Source organism: Micrasema longulum, unplaced genomic scaffold (genome assembly GCF_059751315.1).
Source record: "Micrasema longulum isolate JH-2025_06_02 unplaced genomic scaffold, ASM5975131v1 h1tg000019l, whole genome shotgun sequence".
In the NCBI taxonomy this organism is placed as follows: Eukaryota; Metazoa; Arthropoda; class Insecta; order Trichoptera; family Brachycentridae; genus Micrasema; species Micrasema longulum.
In genome coordinates, this window is record NW_028277227.1 from 109,172 (window position 1) to 130,806 (window position 21,635).

Here is a 21,635-nt window from a genome sequence, read left to right on the forward strand (position 1 = left end):
GTGAGTTTTTCTGGGTTATTATGTTGTGAGTTGTTCGTAGTCTTTACCGTCATTTTGGATCGCGTTACAGCGTTCATTTTCAGGGTTGATATCTTCCCTGATTATGGACGCTGCAACGCGATCCAAAATGTCGGTTAAGAGGTTAAGTTGCATAGATTAGGTCAGCACCTTCAGGTATTTAGTCGTATACCTGGTTGGAAGAGCTGATCTCTGTGAGGAAATACAATCCATGGCAACAAGGCAGCTGCCACCTCCGAAAGATGAGATTCTTCAAAGCATGCGTAAGAATATCAATGACGTATGGCGATGAAGCAAGGGCAGACACAGTTTTTACTAAACTTTTATTTAGGACTTACGAGATGAAGACACTGAAGATGACAGCAGGCAAAACTCTAAGAGATCGCGTGAGGAACACCAGAATAAGATAGATGTATTAAGCTGAGGACATGGTAAAATGGAGTGGGCGGCAAAAGAGGGATCGGTACGGTCATTTATTTTCTTATTTTATTTACATAAACGGCTAATCTGCCTTTTACGAAATTTATAATATTGACATATTTGGCTTAATGTTTTTTTTTTCAAACATAAATTTACTTTTACCCAAGATGAAAAAAAAAATACGCCGAAAAATCATACAAGATTTATAAAAAAATAATCCTTAAAATTAAACAACTTATTCAGTAGAAAGTTTAAAGAATTTAAGAATAGATGTAAAAAACAAATTAAAAAATACAATATTTTTAAGTAATCTAACCAGAAAATCGTAATGTATTAATTCATACCGCTGGGCAATGTGAACTAAAAGTTGTATATATTATGAAATGTATAAATAAATCAATATAATCACCATTCACCAAATTTGAAAAGGTTCAAAAGATTTGTCCTATAGGAACAATACCCTACACTAAATATATCTGATACGCGGGAATAATTATTTCCGAGTTCATAAAGTCCGTTCAATACGGCATAACAAATATACAGTATACACTGTCCGTGATTTTTTGTTACAGAACGGTGGCACCTGTCAAATTATTCTTCCTGTTCAAATAATCAACACTCTGTCTAGTCATTCTTCATGTTCAAATAATCAACATCACTAGACTCCCTTATGTTGCATTTCATAAACAGCTTCATGGGACTCGTCGTTGAAGAGCTCCCAAAATATGGAAGGACATCTGGGAATCCACCGCATAGGAGGAGGAACCTTCTGGAGAACAGACCGTATAAGTCTAAAGCAAGGAAGGGGATGAAGAGAAATCACATTACTCCTAAAATAGTTACTCACTCTTTCATCATAGTTGTTGCGCAAATACATAAAACCAACTAGCCATGCATTTCAATAAGTAACCCCTGTATGCACTAATTAGGTTATAAAAATGTTTTATGTTAGGGGAGATATAGTTGAAAAAAAAAATTAGGGGTGAAGGGAGGGGCGTGAGTTTAAGAGATATTTAAATTTTAGATTTTACAGGTAGATGTTCCATTAATGGTCACCTTTTACATTTTAAACTCACGCACCTCCCTTCATAACTTAATGATCTATTGTGTTTTTGTTTTCAACATGTTTTTGTGATTTTCTAATTATATAATTTATGTGCATTGTAATTGGCATTAGTGCTGTATTGTGCAATCATAATAAATAAATAAACAAACCCAGGACCTCGAGAATGATAGGCGAACGCAGCGACCACTACACAACTAGGCAGACTTAACTCCAGTCAATTTCCTTATTTAGGACTTTTACCCGAAAGCAGCCGTCTAGTCGAAAACATTCGTTCGGGGTTCTGGTTCTATTTCACACACAGAAGTGTAATTTTTATCCACCTGGAAACAGAGATTAAACTGAAACTAAATACTCAAATAATATTCACCCAAGTCTGAAATATGCCTTTTATTTTTATGCCCTTTCTTTAAACTTAAAACATTCAACTTCAACTTAAAACTCGGTTTGATTACCAAAAGTTTACTCCTGGCTTTATCGACATGTTTTTATGAAGATGATAAGAAACATTTTATGTGTTTCATCCTTTTATCAACATTTAGATAATTATAGTAAATGGAAACTGTAAAGGCCTCGAGCGTAAGAGTTTTTTAAAGACTCCATAAAACAGACATATGTAAACGGACACAAAACAATAAATAATTTGATTGAAAATAAAATATCAAATTTGGGATACCAGCTACGTTTAAGAGTATTCACAATATAATTTTTCCATTCTTTATGACGACAGTATAAAATATACTACCAAGGAGCTTATTTAGTTTGCATACACAGATCCCCTATATGATGTATACCCTCTTGGAAAAAATATAAATTTACGATACACGTAAACTTGTCTTTGGTAGGTACGCAGGCATAAAATAGGCTTTCATTTTTTGCGGAAAATAAGTTACCTTTTCCAACAAATGAAGCTTATCGCCGTTAAACTAGCAATTTCCCGAAATGTTTTTCCCAAAACCACGTGGCTACACAAGATGTATTGGGTAAAACCGATTGTGAGGACAGGACCAAACACAAAATAAATTGAGCGTTACATACAGGAACATTGGCGTTGTGAGGCGTTTTTAAGATGGTCACAAGATACTATTATTCCGTCTTGACTTGTATCCCGATTTATAAAAGAATCCCGCGGTAAATTCGAAAGGATTACGCGGTTTCCTTGCCTCTGCTTTCCTCGTGATTGGGGAAAAGGTTAAGAGTATTTATCGTTGTCAAACGTTTATCTTCCAGAGACTTATTCAATGATGAAGATGGCATTTGGAAGGACGCAATAAATCACTATTCGCTAAAATGATTTTAATTCATCTTATCGATAAATCCACTTCAGTATCTATAAAACCACGAGTCATCGAAGCACGGAGGCTTTTAAAATGTTTTTGACAGCTCAGCGGGTAAAAAAAGTATTTGTGAAAAAGGTTTTTGAACATTGATACCGGGTGATGCTAACGTCAAGTCATTACCTTTATATTTTTAGCAGTCGTAACATTTTTTTAATGTATTCATGTTAATTCATTAGTATTTTTATCTTATATAAACCATTATATCACATAATGTATGAACGAGTATAATTGTCTATGTTTTTTATTTATTTTATTATATTTTATTAGGTAATTCAACAAAGATACATACTAGAAAACATACAATTTGGAGGCATTCGTCGATACAATTTTACATGCATATATATCTTTATTAATATAATTACGCAAAATAAATTTATTTATTAAGATGTAATTACATATTTTTGTTTTTTTTTATACAGGATACAATGCAATAAAAAATAAGTTGTTCGCGTGTATTTATTAAATGAGATTTATTCCTAAGAGATTATTCGCAAAAGCTGAAAGAGTATCATGAAAAATGTCAATTCTATTGTTTTGGCAGTATATATTATATTCCCGACACATGCAGGCCATAGGTGTGAGGTATGTAGCATTTTTTAAAAACAAAGGCATTTTAAATATTTCCCGATGTCTGAGTGTTTTCAATCCTGCATGTAATTGTATTTTATTTAGGAAGTTAGTACCTACTTTATAGTTTAATATTTTATACAGAAATTTTATATCAAATTTTATATGTTGTCTATACATTAAAATAATAATTCGTGTATATTTTTACAAATAAAGAAATTGTCGTTTAGCAATGAACCCGTTAATGTACAAAAATATAACGTTGCCGTTTGGCCAAAACTCGAAAATTTTTTTTTTTAAGAAATCGCAATTTGAAAGTTTGTTGACGGAAGAAAATCAGATTTTTGTGTTTTATGGGTTTTATATACACAAAATAATTCATGAATGTTTTTTCAATACATTCCTAAATTTACTTTTTCCTTTTGATTAACGCAACTTTGATCTAACTGTGTTACCTTAGTGACGTTTGCCTCTTAACGAACATAACTTTACGTTTCGAATGGCATATTTAACTCAAAACTAGCATTTTTAGGGTTCGTGATTTTCGCGTGAACGTTAAGTGAAGTTAAATAAATAAATTATGATAATCAGTCTGACGCTTTAGGTTCCAGTCCAGGAACAATAAAACATTGGAGTATAGGACCACCTTTAAAAGCAATATTTCATTCTTGCCCTGCGAGAAATCAAATCTAAGACCACAAATATGATGGGCAAACTCGCCAACTACTTTACGGGTAAATTTATTTCCACTAGATTTCGTTTTTGCAGGATATTAACCTGAGAGTAGCCGTTGAGTCAAAAAACAGAAATCTGGGGTTGTGGTTTTTTTTTGCACGCAGAACTGTATTTTTTATCCACCTAGACGCAAAATAATTCATACAAGTTAATGTAAATGAACTCGAATCGAAACAGAGTAAATCAGCATTTGGGACAGTAAATCCAGATCGTTGTTTAAACTGTTTATACATAATGCATGTGTGATATAAACTTGTAATGCCAACGATCTGACGGATTACACGAGTGCCATGTCTCATGTCCTAGTAAATCTCCACAACGTAAACCGCTGAAACGACAATAGCATGTTGAACGTAGAATCTTCGTTGAACGTAGAACATTATAGCACTTTATCCTTTGTATGCAACTCTTGCAACAAAACACGGAACCACTTTAAGCCACATCCGTAGACAGGATTTGCTCCGCTTACGAAGGTGCTGTTACAGACAAATCCTGGTATCGAAGGATCAAGTACATAAATATCATCCTTTCTTGTTTTCTGTCTGATCTGCGGGAAAAGTCATCTAATATATCCGCCGGTCTATTATTATTTCAGAATATAAATTTTTAATCAGGGTTTTATTCCGTTTTTCAAAAAAACATTTTCGTTCTTATAATTTACCCAAACATTTTAATTTCGGGGACCATTCCTTGTTTTCTGAATCCACAAAAAATCGCATTGTTAAGCCCTTTTTTGCTGTAAATTCGCTCTACAATTTTTTTAAAGGAGCTTTATCCATTTTAACAATTTATTCAAACTTGTAAATACTCGTTTTCGGTGGGTAGTTTTTTTTGTTTTAAAGGTACTTAGCTGATTTTTAATTAAATAGGTTATAAGCTTTTTTTAATCAAGTGCATACAGCAAGGCGGACACTGCCAGAACCAAAAGTCTCCTTCAAACCGGTGAAATACAGATACTCAGAAATATTTCTGGCGAAACCCTTCCTGACAAAATACGAAACAGAGATATTTAAAGGTTATGCCAAGTCGAAGAAGAAACGGCAAGGTACAGTTTACTTCAAGAAAGCAAACCCCGAAGATGACCTCCAAAAAGATATAAGGACAACTTGGCAAGATTGGCAACTTACCTCTCAAGAGGGAATTTAATAGAGAGAGTAACAGGCCAGCACGCTTTACATCTTGTGTGACTTGATAATACTCGTATCTCTCTTATTTATTTGAATAAAGAAATTTTATTTTTTGTTATCTTCAAATGAACTTTTTCAAACAGGATTTAGAAAATAAAATTTGTATAAATATGCTTGATTTTCATAGAAAAAATATTTATCCTTACTTTCCGAAGAATAATTATACGAAATAAAGTGATGCCGATACAATAAATCTGTTTTTTTTTTTATTAATTGGGGATATTAACAGTTATACATGTAACAAAAATATAACAAATCAAATATACAGAGAATAAAACTAATGACAGATATCCACAGAAATACATTAAATACACGTACAATACATACTAGTGTGTTTGTGTGAGTGTAAGTGAGTGAGAGGGTGGGTGAGTGGGTGTTATATTGAAATAAAGGTGGACATGTGTGTAAATATTGCACAAGTATCAAGTATCGAAAATATAAATAAATATAAAATATTAAAAATTAGAGATAAAATAAAATAACAAAGAATAATACTTTATTATTGAAACTAAGTATAAGACAGTTTTTGTGTATAAGAAAGTGCACGAAAATAGAACTTATAACAAGAAAGACATGGACTCTGTTTTTTGGCCTGTGTGTGTGTGAAAGAAAATTATTATAGTTATTGGCAGTAAACAGCAGTGCACGTTAGTTATATGACCAGCGTACTTCTGATTTTCAATTTATTTAGCTAAAACACGGATAAATTATCATGTACATTTTTTTATTAAATATGAATTTTTAAGAGTAGGTCTCTATGTTTTTATTCCAAATGTCTGAACTTTAGAATATTCTCTCTTTTGCATGAGATAACACGATGTTACATCACCGCGAAAAAACGATTTTTTTAACACAGCCTTTTAAGAAATAAACAAATAGAAGAAGAACCATACAGCAGAACAAATAATATGGGTTAATTTGAAAGTTGTTTGTTAAAACTGTTTGCAGAAAATGTACAAATGACGGAGTTATCGGCGTGCATACATGAAAAAATGCAAACGCTTAAAGGAAGCCAGGTTTTGTTTAAAGGTAAGATGATGTAGCGTTCGTTGGTATCTGCCTACCCCTACAACAAAACGGCGTGATGGTATGGTATTGTTGAGAAATAAAAAACATATCTACCTTCTTGCTTGAAATTACATTAAGATATTAGTTTATATATTAGTTTTTAATTGCCAATCTAGGCTAAGGCCCAAAAAATAAATAAAATGTAATATAACTTTTGATGTTGGGAATGAAGTTGGCGCTTATCCTAGTTTTAATATTTGTCTCCAAATCAACCGCCCTGAATGACGAATAAAATAGCCTTAAGCCAAAGCAGGCTTCACGAAAGTTCCTCGTACTAAGTTGTGATGAATATAAGCTATGTGCAGTTTGAGAAATATGAAAAGGTTATTTTCACAAGTCGGGAATAACGTTAAAAATTTAATATATGTTTAGATTAATTTTTACAATTCTTAATATATAACTAGCTATTAATGTATTCCAAACAAGTTTTCATTTATAATTTTCCGATTTAAAAATGAGCACATACAAGATGGCTTGCCATTTGTTATAACGTCATTTTGACGTCACGCGTTATGACCTTCGACTGCGCTTCTAATAAACATTACGTACAAGTTTGGCCCCAAAACATCATACAGGTCGTTTGTCCCGCAGAGCGCGTAACATCTTGTTTTCGTGTAATTCAAAATATGCATATTTCAAACCCTTGTAAAAAAATATCCGAAGTCGCATAAAAAAAATATTAACACCGTTACTTTACTTATTTAAAAGTAAAAATTATTAAAAAACGTAAAATTATCCTATTTTTATTAAGAGCTCACTATCTAAATATTTTAATATAAACATTTGCATTTTTTTAAAAAGGAAATGTTTAAGTATTTTCCGTTTTAAAACATAATTTCATTTCTAGAAGTGAAAATATACTTTATATTATGTAGATACAAACATGTTTTTGTTTAATTTATTTTTTTCATTTGAAACTTTTGTACGGCATTTGAAATTTCTTCTATTGGTCTATATAAATTGGTTTTGTTTTTTATGTATATTTAAGTTTTTTATTGTTTATTACGTTTATGGTAATTAGGTAAATTGGGTTATTTACGTTTTTTTTGTTATTATTATGTTGGGCACACCGATGTGAGTTGCAATATTTCAGGCGAATTATTTTAAGCGGACAAAAACAACCTCTTCTGGCTCTTTCTAGAGCATATAGGACATGCTCAACGGATGCACTCCCGGTTCTAACGGGCTTGTTTCCTTTAGACCTGGAGATTCAGCGACGATCTGCAAATTTCCACCTAAAAAGAAGGCGTTCCTCTGTTATTGGTGGCGTCCGTCTACTCCCAACTGAACGAATGTCTCAATCAAATATTAAAAAAATGACTTTAAATGCTCTTCTTAATGCTTGGCAATCGCGATGGGAATCTTCCTCTTCAGGCAGGGTTACCTTTCTTTTTTTTCCTTTGATCCGTCAGCGCCTAGAATCTTCTTGGGTTATCCCCGATCACTGGACTACGCAGTTTTTATCAGGTCATGGTAAATTTAATCAAAAATTATTTGTTTTTAATATTGTTGACTCTCCTTCGTGCTGCTGCGGATATCCTAACCGATCTTCTGAACACATCCTGTGGTCTTGTCCCTTTCCCCTTCTCTATGATTACCGAATGGAGCTTCTCGCTACTATCCGTGGCCCTGTTATAGGTCCTGTCGGATATAAAGATCTGGTGGCTTCTAAAAAGAATTTCAAGGCTTTTAAAAAGTTTTGTAATCATTTCGGCGAATTGATCATGTCCAATCAATTTAATCCCAGTCAGTGAAAAATTCACTTCCCTCTCTTCTCAATCCAATGAAGTACATATTATGTACTTCTGGATTACTTTTTTCAGCACAAAGATGCTAAGGCTACCAGATTTCAGAGAGCTCCTTCGGGCAGCTTTTCTCGTTTGACAACGAGCAAATTTTCCGTGTATGTGGGCACCGCCAAGGAGACTTATGTCCTCAGATGCGGTGTGCGGTATGTGGTGGGTAAGCTGTTATTATTATGTTAACTTTGTTGAAAAGCTGAAAATAAGGCATGTTTCACATTTTGTAAAATGTTTCCCTCGGCACGGGAAGGAACATTATTCTGTATAAAAAAAGAATACGAACAATGTAAAAGTATAAATAAATAAATAAATATAAAACCCGCAGTACCTCAACCCACATAAAACTGATAAGGTTGAGATGGGCTGGACACGTAAAAAGAATGCCTGATGCGCGAATAACTAAGAGAGTCATGACTGGATATCCAGGGAGTAAAAGAAGAATGAAAAGACCTAGAATGAGGTGGGAAGATGAAGTTAAAAAGATGCAGCGCAGATTCTACAAGTTAAAAATTAGAAAATGGCTGCTGAGAACAGGCGGTGTTGGAGGCAAAATTTGGCTCGATTTAGGCTGTAGCGCCATTGAAGAAGAGACTTTTGAACAATTTGCTACTGTTTTGAAATAAATTATACTTTATTGAGCATCATCAATTTCCTAGATGCACTAATTGGTGCAAAGGGAAGTAAAAAGGTCCTATAATTGCAGCGTATCTTGATAACTTTTGTTATGTGTAAGGTAAAGTGATTGGTCTTTTGATTAAGGTGCCAATTCAGGACATATTAAACACTGCAATGTAGAATCAACTTTAAAATCTATATTTCAAGTCCACCCTACTAACTACAATGTGGACTTATCTCAACTCAAATTCCCATTTCAAAATTTTACAGTAACACCTCAAACATCTTTTGATTTAGAACTTGGTAAAACTTTTATTTTTATATTAGAAAAATTACATAAGCAAAATTATAAACACATATTCTACTTTAAGAATAAATCAAACAAGCGAAGGAGTGCGGTAAAGCGGAATACTTTAGAGGATCTATTGGTTCCTACGTAGCCAATGCTTGTTCTAAAGAACCGATATGTTATGGCAAAAAAAATAAAAATATTGGGTCGTATTAGCAAAAGTGGATCCAGATTAAAATATAAACATATTTTTTAATCTTTGTAAGTGTTGTGAAATTTTTAATTTAAAAGAATTTTTAAAAGAATGCACATGAAATCTACCCTGTGCCCGGCCCATTTTTGTGAAATTTCATGCTTTGTGAAGGGTTTCTTAAAAGTGTCATAATTATGAAAATACCAAATTAAATCAATTAAAACTTTTAGTATTTATTTTAAACAATTTAATAAGTCATTTTTGTATGATAATTATGCCATAATTGGCCTTCATAGAGAGCCATATTGCAATGTTTGCACATAAACAGGGTCTCAATCCTTTTTTTGTGCTTTGTATTCCGGAGTCGTGTAAATACGTGATTATAATAACCACGCGTTGTATCCCGGTCCCGTGTATTTACGTTGTTTACCAGTAGCAAAAAAGTACTAATAAAAGTCACCAGATGTCAATAAAATGCACTTTTTTAGACAGCTGGTAAACCACATGAAAACACGGGACCGGGACACAACGCATGGTTATATAATCACGTGTTTACACGGCTCCGGGATACAAAGCGTTAACCTTAATTATTTTAACTAATTATAAATCGTTTTTATTACATACTCTATAACATGAACGCTCTAAAATTGATTGATTGCGTCTGTACCTTATACTTGCGGACAAAAATTTGGGCCTTATAATGGATTCATTTATTTATTATACGGCGCAAGTGCCGTTTACAACATAAAACATAAGAATATAATGAGTTCAATTAAACAAAAATTAAAAAACAACACTTTAACATAAGAACAAAAAGAAAAATAACAGGAAAAATAAATATACATGTTTGTATGTCAGCATACAAAAGCCATAAAAAAGTCGGTATTTTATGAACATAAAATATGTTAACAGCACATCATTAGCATAAGTAGCTTTTGCAAATCGATCGTTAATCGTTACTATAGAACATCATAAAATATTTTAAAAGAGATGATTTGAATTCACAGAGACTTGAAATAAAAATGTCGAGATGAGAGTTTTGAGATATAATACATATGAGAGGTATATTCATTTCCTAGTCTGTGTATACACTGTATAGGTGAGTGACAAAGAGTTGGTTTGAGAAGGGTAAAAATAATATAAAGTATTTTGTCTAGTTCTACGTGTTGGTGTATTAATATTTTATAAATCCAGGAGTTGGCAACAATTTAATTTACAAATAATGATTTTATATAAAAATAATAAGTCAGTTTTTGTCCTGCGATACTCCAGAGTAGGTAAATTTTAAAAAAATAACCAAGACATGTATTTAAACTTTTTTATTGGAGTTTGTAAAAAGTGGACCATATAGAAAAATTGTACTCTAATTGGCTTTTAACCTAGGATATATACAAGAGTTTCATCATTTTAACTTATTCAAAATCCTTTATGATTCAAAGAATGAAACTCAAAGTTTTCATATCTACTTTTAGAAAGAATGTGGTTGAAGTGGCTTTTAAATTCAAGTTTTTTGTCAAATATGACACCAAGATCTTAAATCTCTGCTACTGTTTTTCGATTCAGTACAGTTTATTAAATACGGAAATAAAATTGGAGATTATCGTGGTATCAACGCTTGATCAGAGTCATTTTCGTAAAATGTAATATTCCAAAGAAATAATTTTTCTAATTGCTTCGATATTTTCCCCATTTTTTTAAAATAACCCGTTAGAATATATTTTTCTTACTATTACTTTCCAAAATCACTCGCAAACGAGTGGAGGCGTATATAATTTTAAAAAATAATAATAATATATAATTATCTTAATAATATTAACCTCTAAATTTTTTTTGTTTAAGCTGTGGGAATATTCTTCAATCCCTTTAAATTTATTTGTTTATTCAACTTTTTGTAAATAATTTTATTTGTATATTGGCGGGCTTATTGTCAAATGGCAATTTTCTCCAACCAACCAAAATAAAATTTTATTTTTACAATTCAAGTTACATAACATATTCAATAGAAAAAAAGATTAAAAAGCTAAATATATAAAAATAGAAATAAACGTATTTGTTTATAAATAACCTTAAATCAAAACTATCACTCAATGGGAAAAAGGAAAAAAGCGGAAAGAGGAAAAGGAAAGGAGGAGAGATTAAGGACGAGAAAGGAGATGTTTCTTCAGACGTGATTTAAACAGAGATAATGTAGTAACATCTTTGATGGTGGATGGGAGATGATTCCACAGTCGAGCCACATGGACACTATATGAGTTAGAGAAGAAAGAGGAATTGTGGATGGGTATCAATAGAGTGCTTTGAATATTAGAACGAAGAGGTAAACCATGAACTGATTAGCGTTGAAATTTTTCACGGAGGTATATAGGAGCGTTAGGACTATGAAGTACATTGAACAGAAGTGAGAGGGAGTGATAGTCTCTCCGCTGTCTAATTTTGAGCCATTTCAGTTGTCAATAAACAGAAATGTGGTCATATTTATTAAGACCGAAAGTGTACCTTATGCATGTATTCTGAAGTCGTTCAAGTTTATCGAGTTGCTCACAGCTTAAATCAGTCATGGAAACATCAGCGTAATCTAGAATGGGTAGTAGTAATGCTTGTACAAGGGTGCATTTAGTATTAATGGGTAAGAATTTTTGCAACCTTCTAAGTGAGTGTAGATTGAAAGATATTTGCGGCTTAATTCGTTAGTATTTTGAGAAAATTTCAATAACTTTGAAACATATTTATGGATTTCCTTACATTTAATTATTATTTTAGTTGGAAAAATAATTGGGTTGTATTCTTTATAACATAAACATCTCGTTTTTGCTTTTAGCGCCAAGAATCATGAATATTGATTTTAATTTGTATTATGGATAACTAATGAAGTGCATGTGGGTCTATGGTTTAGTGGTCAGAATATTAGTTTACCGTGCAAGAGGTTGTGGCGCCTCTGTCATAGACAATCCTCAAGGACCTACCGAGGAGCGAAACCACACAAGCGAACGCAGCTCGTTAAGTTACCAGCCTGCGGTTCGATACCCAGCCGGAAGTAGAGGGAGACAAGAACAAAGACTATAAAAAGCGCGAAGTTCAAGGTCCGTTCTCCTCTCCTCCGAAATTTGACTGCAGTGCTTCCTCACATAAAATTAGTCTTCTTTAAAACACGTGTTGGATGTAAATTTGAATTAAGTTAGATTTTATTGAATGTATAATAAAATATCTTTGCATTACACGCCAGTTTCTTATAAAATAAATAGTGTTATCCATGTAAGTAAGCCGTTCTTATTTCTTGTGTGATAAAATATATATATGAATCCTTTTCCCCGCCACCTTCTGAAAAGAACGTAGTAGGGTGTTGAACGAGAGGTCATAAGGTACCGACGGGACCGATTGCAGGCTCCAACAGGGACGCGGGGCCCCGAGCGGATGGATGCAGGTAAAAAGGAAGATAGCCTAATCCTACCTCACGCACACGCCTGTGAGTACAAAAGTTACACACAGCGTGTACAGAGAGACCCCAACAGGTAAGGTCTCGGATTCGATTCCCGACATGCTTAACGTGAAATATTTATTGTTAAGGTTGTTTTTACAATTGAATATTTCAAAGTCCCTGGACTGGCACGTGAAGCGTAAGACTGATCATCTTACCTTGGTTGTACTAATGCAGTTCCCTATGCACCATTAGGTGTGGAAACGGAATTTCGATAAGATGATTATGTAGTGCATCCGAGATCCTCTTGCATCTAAGTATATTTTAAAGCTTGAGCAAAGTGCATTATATTAATTAATCATACATATGTACGAATATTATTGTATGCACGTGTATTTGTGTATGCATATATGATTATGTGTGTAAATGTTTATATGTTTATACATATGGATGTGTGTATGTATCTGAATGTATGAAAAGGGTGACCCAATAAGAGTGCACGATTTAATTTTAAAATAAAATCCTTTTTTTTTTGAGCGAGTGATGATAATTTTATTACATTGTAAAGAAGACATGTTCCGATTATGTTACGAATGAAATATTTTACGCATGGCCCCTGCGGCTCTGAACACAGGCCCATGCTCTTTTCATGAAATTTTCGATGCCATTTTGACTAAGATGTTGCTCTATCTTACCGATGACGCGTTGGATCTCGGCCTTGAGCTCAGGAATTTTTTGTGGTTTATTCACATAGATCTGAGATTTGAAAAAACCTCAAAGGAAAAAAACGTACGGCCTTAAATCGCACGATCTTGGCGGCGAAATTTTGGGAGATAATTCGGTCTCGAAATCGTTGCTTCAATAAATCGATTGTTTCGTGCGCGGTATGGCAAGTGGCGCCATCCTACTGAAATCACATGTCGTTTAGATCCATACCATCTAGTTGAGGCCACAGGAACTCCGTCATCATGTTCCTGTAACGAATGCCATCCACAGTCACTGCATTTCCGGCCTCATTTTCAAAAAAGTAAAGCTCAATCACGCAGCTTGACCAAAATCCACACCATGGTTGCTTGTTTTATGTGCATTTGTTTTTCATGGATCACGCGCGGATTTTCTAAGCCTCAAATTTTCAATTTTGTTTGTTGACGAACACAGTCAGATGAAAATGCGCCTCATCGGTGAAGATGATCTGTCCCGAAAAATCGGCATTTACTTCATTTTGCCTCGTCATCCATAGAACGAATTGCCGGTGCTATGCATGGTCTGCTGGTTTGAGCTCCTAAGTACGCTGACTCTTGTATGGGTAAAGGTGGAGGTCCTTTCTCAAAATTCACTGCGCGGTACTTCGTGAAATTTGAAGTTGTTGTGAACGATGCCGAATTGATGTTTCCAGGTTTTCAGTTACACTACCGTTTACAGCAGCAATATTTTCGAGAGAATAGCCATGTCGTCGACGCACAGTAAACTTACGGTCTACAATTGACCCAGTTTTTTCAAATTAATTGATCACTCTTTGAATTGTTGACACATTAGGTGCACTTCCACGACCAAAAATTTTGCGAAGTTTACGAGCGGTTTCAGCGTACCCTTCCTCGTTTGTGAAAGGGGTTTTCACAATGATAACTCGTTTTTCAGTTGTGGCGCTTCATTTTTAATAATTGAAAAAATCGTTGATGCCAGCGGTCAAATTTCAAAGCTGCAACCGGCAGATAAAAAAAAATGGCGTCAAATTTGAATCGTGCACTCTTTTTGGGTAACTCGTTTTAAATGTTGTATGTGTATATTCAGTTTTATTTATTTTTGAATTGTCTTACTCTTTCTTCTTACTTTTTTTCTTCCTTCCCTATTTTCCCATCTCACTTCCTTTCACTCCTAGCGAAATGTAGGTACGTTTTGTTTTTTATATTTTTGTTTCTATGTGGAACCCGTAATTGGTATCGTTATTTGTTGTTATTATGTATGTATTGTTTATTAATATGATTGTGTTGGTTTTAGAGCACCGGCCAAATACACATAGAATTTACCCTGTGCCGGTCCATTTTTGTGAAATTTCATGCTTTGTGAAGGGTTTTTTAAACGTGTCATAATTATGAAAATACTAAGTAAAATCAGTGCTTACTTCTATTATTTATTTAAAACAATTTAATTAGTCTTTTTTGCATAATAGTATTGCCAACATTGGCCTTCATGGAGAACCACATTGCAATTTTCGCACTACAGCGTCTCGTTTCTTTTTTTGTGCTTTGCATCCCGGAGCCGTGTAAACAGGTAACTATAATAACCACGCGTTGTGTCCCGGTCCCGTGTTTTCACGTAGTTTACTAGCAGCAAAAAAGTACTTACAAAAGTCACTAGATGTCAATAAAATGCATTTTTTTGAACAGCTGGTAAATCAAATGAAAACACGAGACCGGTACACAACGCGTGGTCACATAATCGATTGTTTACGCGGCTCCGGGATACAAAGTGTTAAATACATTTTTAAAAAATAAAAAAATAAAAATTGGAATAAAGATTTTCACTCTAGACCGAGAAACCAGCTCTAGACAAACAAATTAAAAATATGAAAGTAATGTAAGTAAGTAAATAGTAGGTCAGGCTAAAGGAATAACTGGTCTACACCACTTTGTTGCTTGAGTGCGCTTACAGAACTGTTTGAATACAGAACGCTTTCTTTAGTTTGTTCTTTAGAATCTAACGCGGCGCAATTCCAATTTAAAAACTTCACCCAACGGGGATTACATTGATATCCCTATTCAAGCTACTTTTTCTGAATTAACTGTTTACTAATTTCCATTAAAGATGTATTTATTTTATTAAATACATTTTTTTCTTTGCATTTTACTAAAGATTTACTTAAAGTGATGAGTAAATATAATATTTTTTCATTTTATTTTAAATTTACAATGGTAAATATGTACTAACATTTTATTTATAGTTTTCGAAATTCTATTCTTGTGTAATATAAATTTATTTTTGTCACATTTTGTATATTGATAATTATAAGTGTGAGATCATTTTAAGTCTAGTTTTAAGTACCTATTCTATTATAATCTTATTATTGTTTATGACTGTAGATTTCAAATAAAAAAATATTTAAAAAATAGAAAAAAAACTATCAACACAAAAGAAATCCCAGTAATCAACAGTATGGGATGAAGATTGATTGGCATGACTTAGCTCAAGGTCTTATATGTTTATCGTGTTTATAAATATATATTGTATACCATTATTTTATTGTCCTTGTTTGTCTTTGCCATATAGTTTTATGTTCTTTTGGTTCAGTTTCTAACTAGTCGGCCTCGTGGTGTAATGGTAAATGAAAAGAGGTCTCGGGTTCGATTTCCGACATGGTTGATATAAAATATTTATTTTAAGGGAGGTTTTCACGCTAGAATATTTCATACTCCCTGGACCGGTACCTGAAGCGTAAGACTGATCATCTTACCTTCATGTTACAAAAATGATCAAGGTACGCTGTGATTGGTGTACCAATGCAGTGCCTTATGCACCATTTGGTGCGGAAAGGGAATAATGATGATGATTAATAAAAGTTTTTATATTAGTCAGTTTGCACGAGTGCTTTTTACGTTTTTTTTATGTAAATGAAATAAATAAAATAAATAAAATGAATGAAACGAATGAAACAAATGAAACGAATGAAACGAATGAAACGAATGAAACGAATGAAACGAATGAAACGAATGAAACGAATGAAACGAATGAAACGAATGAAACGAATGAAACGAATGAAACGAATGAAACGAATGAAACGAATGAAACGAATGAAACGAATGAAACGAATGAAACGAATGAAACGAATGAAACGAATGAAACGAATGAAACGAATGAAACGAATGAAGCGAATGAAACGAATGAAACGAATGAAATGAATGAAATGAATGAAAGGAATGATATAAATTAAATAAATTAAATAAATTAAATAAATTAAATAAATTAAATAAATTAAATAAATTAAATAAATTAAATAAATTAAATAAATTAAATAAATAAATTAAATTAAATAAATAATATAAATAAAATAAACATATTTCTGTATTAAAATTGTTTTGATATAACACCCTTTTTAAAGTAAATGCGTATGATCCTTGGAATTAAATTATCAGTTTTTTTCGCCCTTCGTTCCGTGTTATAATTTGACGTAGGCCCTTAAACGCTGAATTTCATTGCACCCTCATTCCCACGAAATTCAAGAGATGCGCATTAACTTCTAAACAGAGATATAAGCTCTGGGGAAGCTTTTGCTGCAATGCGGCCCGTGTGATAAATGTAAAGCTCTAGAAACACTGTCCGGGTGATACACTCACGTCAAATATTTCAGAAAGCTCTAATGATGCGTCATATCTCCTGAAGGAGCCGCCCTGAAAGCTCCCAGCTGAAATTAAATTTTCATGTCCGAAGTTGTTCAGCAGAAAATGTTAGGTTTGTTTTTTATATGGTATTTGCTGTCTTTCTAATAAAAAACCGTATAAACCGCTAGTTTCATAATATAATTCAGAAATTTTAACTGTTAACAATTTATTATTTTATTTTAGTTTTCGTTTTTCCTATCCTCATCATCATCATTCCCTTTCCGCACCGAATGGTGCATAGGACACTACATTGGTACACCAATTGCCGTGTATCTTGATCATTTTTGTTACAATTAGGTATAATGAACAGTCTTACGCTTCATGTGCATCCAGGGACTATTAAATATTTTAGTGTAAAAACACCCTTTTAAATAAATGTTTCATGTCAACCATGTCGGGAATCGAACTAGAGTGCATGGTAGCCAAATGCACTGACTACTACACAACACTACTACTTTACTACAATTTTCCTTTTATTATAATTTTATTATTTAATACATATGTATTCAAATATAGATATTTCGGGTTCTTTATTATACACTTTTCATTTTTCTGTTTTCTCTTATCGTTTTCCCGTCGTTTTTTCTATTTGTCGTACACATAACCAGTAATTGGTCTTATTATTTGTTGTTATTTTGTATGTATTGTTTTTAAAACGATTGCGTTGGTTTCAGTAAGTAAATAAATAAATAAAATATTTTAATTTTAGTCCTGTTCCCTCGCTTTCGAAAGTCAAACAAAAAAAAATCCCTTTATTTGCCTAGACTTAAATAAAACGCAGATAGTAAGAAAACGTGGTTAAGTTTTATACCCGCCCTAATATAAATTGTTTACTTATAGAACGTTTACAAATAAATATACCTATTTGGATGCTTTACGAAAATATCCCCTATTGCTGTTGTAGGATCTGTCAATTATAATTAAAACAAGTCTTTATAAGCTTGGTTATCATTTACTGTACAGGTTATTAATTAATATTTATTTTATATAAAAGATTCTTTTTATCCTTTAAAAATCCAATTACCCCACGGGGAGGACAATTTCTGTCCTTGACGAATTATTAAGGATTTTGAAAAACTGCCAGGGTCGTTTCGACCGAAAAGCTCACAGTACTTTTGAGAAACCGTTAGACAAAAGACCAACTTTAACAACCTGAGTAATATAAATTTTCTTTAATAATTAATTTCCGTAAAGAACGACATTTTAAAGTGTTCGTTTTCTTTTGTCTTAGAAAAGAGATTTTAAGATTTTTTAAGGTTAAAACAGCTCTGTTTCTAAAGGGAAGAGTGGTATATTGTAATGGGGTTATAAATATTAATTAAGGGACGAATTTATGAAGTTAGATTTTTTTGGGTTTAACCCTGACATACGTTTTTAGGGGTGTGCTTAAAATGTGGTTTGTACCACAATATTTCATAGAACGTGAACTCTCATCTAATGCGATAAACTAAGCTTGTTTAATTCTTGTAAAAAAAATAGATATGCTGCGTAGAGTGTATTTAATTATTTATTAAATAAATATTTTATTAAGAATGTGAAATCTGAATCGTGTCATAGTATTTTAATAGTTTTCAATAATGTATTATTTTAGTATTATTGAATCCAATGATGACACTCCAACGCCATATCCGAAACATCGGCAAAATGCGATCGTATTGAAAAGACCACAAAAATAAAATAAATCGCATTCTAAACACATTCGGTTTCGAAATATTGTCAAATTCCTTAAAATGGTGCAATAACCATTTTATTCGTTACTTAATATAGAATAAATCAAATTATCTTCTTCATTATTAATAGGCAACTTGCATAATTTAAAATAAAAGACCATCATTTTATCAAACATTAGCATCGTTTCCTTACCTGCTTTCAATAGTGCAAAGGGTACTGCACTCTTAATGTAATCACAGAGCATCATCGATTATTTTTAATAATAATTATTTATTTATTTATTTTATTTGGTAAACAATCAGTATGTATACAAATATTGCCAATTTCTTTGTATATTAATGTAAGAAACTCATGCACTCACCAAAAAAATTGTTTACACTTAATACAATAATTTAAATTATGTTCAATAAAATAAATGTAAAAGAAACGAAACGAAAAAATATGTATTTAAAAATAAAGTTAAATATCTGATTCTCTCAAAATTTCTATAATTTTTTACCTAAATTTGCATACATTGTCACAAAGAATATCAGCCTCGGTAAATATATTGTTATATTGGTAGTATATTCTAGGTATTGTAGATTGTTTAAAATAGTTTGTTGACGCGTTTTCAGTGTAAAACAGAAGATTTTGTCTTGTCGGTCTAGATGGCACACGGAATGGAAGTCTTTCAAGTAGGTTAGGAGAATCAATTTTATTATTTATTAATTTGAATAAAAATAACTGGTCTAACATTATTCTTCGATGGTTTATTACCAAAAATATCATTTTTTTTGTCCACTACATACTCACTTAGGTAATACATTTCTCTGGATCATGTCTAGTCTGCCTAACTAGGTACAACCTGTTTTAAGACAGACATTTTTACGCAAAATAAAAAATAACAATACTACCTACTAGTTAATTTATTATACAGTCATACAATATTAATTTATACCATATATAATTTAAGAATTATTTTGAGTAAATTTTCCGATTTTTCGCTACCTAAACCCAGTAACCGTTTTTTTTACAAATTTGTTTAATTGAATTCAAGTTATAGTTTTTCTGTTCTGGTATTAAATTGAATATTTTGGGGCCCAGAAACCTGAAATTTCTTTGCCCGAATTCAGAGTTTGTGGTAGACTCCATGACCCATCCTTTAGTTTGGCTTCTGGTAGCGTGGGAGTGTTTTTTTGGGATTTGGTAGAATAATTTGCTCTCACAAACATTATTATTATGAAAATATATCATTGCCCTATATCCAAGATCTTAAATAACTTGACGCTGGGGTGAAGGTTTAAAAAAAATCTTCACTTGATTTCGTATTTTATAAAATACTAGTGAAACAGACAGACATTGTTTTGCTCAAATGTTGGTGTGTCTGCCAGTTTCATATTACTTTGGAATAAGACTTTTCATTGATAAGTAGGTACCTAGATACTTTTTGATGATTGAATTCTAAAACTAAAAAATATTAATATTCAAATATTGAATTTATGTTGTTACCTAAGTATTTGTTTATGGTTGAATTCCTAAGCATAAAATAATTCGTTTTCAAATATAAAATTATTTTTGCAAATGTCCAACTCAGCTCTTCTCACCAACTGGGGTGCACTTGATTCATGAATGCGATTTTCAAAATTTTATTGAATATCAGTTAACAATATTTTAGAATTACCAAAAAACCAGTAAAAATAAAAAAATGTGAAGAAATGATTAGGAATTTAATGAAATAACCTGATGGGGATCCATAAAAAGCGAATGTTGTTTGTAAACATTCAAAAACAAACTTTTTTAAACACAAAAAAGCAACATCCTTCCATTTTCTTAAATATTATCAATTTTTTTCGAATGAAACCCTGGTTGGTCGATGAAAAAACGATTTATGTTCTACCTTTTTTTTACGGATTTGATTGAAAATTTTGATATTTACGAACACGCGCAGGGCAAAGATCTACATTTCGCTGAAAACCGCACGAAAATCGGTTTAGCCTTTAAAAAAGAGTTCAGTGACATCATACGTACAAAAAAAAAATATTTATAAAGATAAAACCTAAAAATACATAATAATTAAAAACTTTTACAAAAAAAATAATTACCTATCATTCGTTAGTTTTAGAAATAGTTTTACCCGCTGTTTGACTTTACCATTCTTCCTTTGTTTGATTATCCATTTTTCTTTCAATTTTTAAATTCACCTGCAATGGTTGTAACATTCTTAAAATATCTTTGAACTGAAAATTAATTTAACTATTGTAATAAAATGTGTTTTAATGTAAGAAACTATTCTATTGTTTATTATGTATTCAATGTTATTTCGCTGCTTATTTTTCCCTCTATTATTATGGTTTAACACAGGCAAAGCCTAAAAAGTCACCGTTAGTTTGTGAATATGCAAGCTGTATTTGATTAAATAAATAAATAAACTGAATGCAAAACAAACAGGTTATCTTAAAATTTTACTAATGCATACTCACTTTTAGACATTATATGAAAATGACGTATTGAGAGATAAAAATACATTAAGTCTAGTGATACTTAAGTCTCTTCGCGATAGAGATACAAAATACATACATTTTGGCAACCGCACCACAATCCTCGGTAGTATAGTGGTAAGTATCCCCGCCTGTCACGCGGGAGACCGGGGTTCGATTCCCCGCCGTGGAGAATTTCTTTTATAAATTTATTTTTTTAAAGAGCTCTTTTTCTAAAATTCCTCTAATCGCACCTTATTTTGCAGAAGAGAACTGCATTACTACTCCAAATGCAGCAAACAATTACCTTTTGTAAAAAAAAATCATTAAGTCCAATTTTTAATTGCAACAGTCACCAAACTATTTAATAAAGCTGGAATAAAATACTTGTGAAATTATAAAATAAATATTTAAAACACA

At 32.2% G+C, this 21,635-nt stretch overlaps 1 non-coding gene across 1 annotated transcript; it reads left to right on the plus strand.

The window, feature by feature from the left end:
• The first annotated feature begins 21,336 nt into the window (after positions 1-21,336).
• On the plus strand, positions 21,337-21,408 carry TRNAD-GUC (transfer RNA aspartic acid (anticodon GUC)). The gene has a single exon. It is a non-coding gene; the product is annotated as a tRNA-Asp (tRNA).
• Positions 21,409-21,635: the final 227 nt, after the last annotated feature.